Consider the following 562-nt stretch of genomic DNA (forward strand, 5'->3'; position numbering starts at 1 on the left):
CCATCTGCAGTGATTTTGGAGCCCCCCAAAATAAAGTCTGACACTGTTTCCACTGTTTCCCCATTTATTTCCCATGAAGTGATGGGACCGGATGCCATGATCTTAGTTTTCTGAATGTTGAGCTTTAAGCCAACTTTTTCACTCTCCTCTTTCACTTTCATCAAGAGGCTTTTTATGGAGAAGGCAATGGCACTCCACTCCAGTACTCTTGCCTGGAAAATCCCATGGATGAAGGGGCCTGGTGGGCTACAGTCCATGGGGTCGCTAGGAGTCAGACACGACTGAGCGACTTCAGTTTCACTTTTCACTTTCATGCACTGGAGAAGAAAATGGCAACCCACTCCAGCGTTCTCACCTGGAGAATCCCAGGGATGGGGGAGCCTGATGGGCTGTCATCTATGGGGCTGCACAGAGTTGGACACGACTGAAGCGACTTAGCAGCAGCAGCAGCAGCAGGATGGCTAGATTAAATACAGGTTCACCAGTGTAATTTAAATTTCAAATAAACAAACACATTTCTATCAAAAAAAAAAAAGAGGCTTTTTAGTTCCTCTTCACTTTC

The sequence above is a fragment of the Bison bison genome, unplaced genomic scaffold (assembly GCF_000754665.1).
Source record: "Bison bison bison isolate TAMUID 2011002044 unplaced genomic scaffold, Bison_UMD1.0 scf7180017864524, whole genome shotgun sequence".
Taxonomy (NCBI): domain Eukaryota; kingdom Metazoa; phylum Chordata; class Mammalia; order Artiodactyla; family Bovidae; genus Bison; species Bison bison.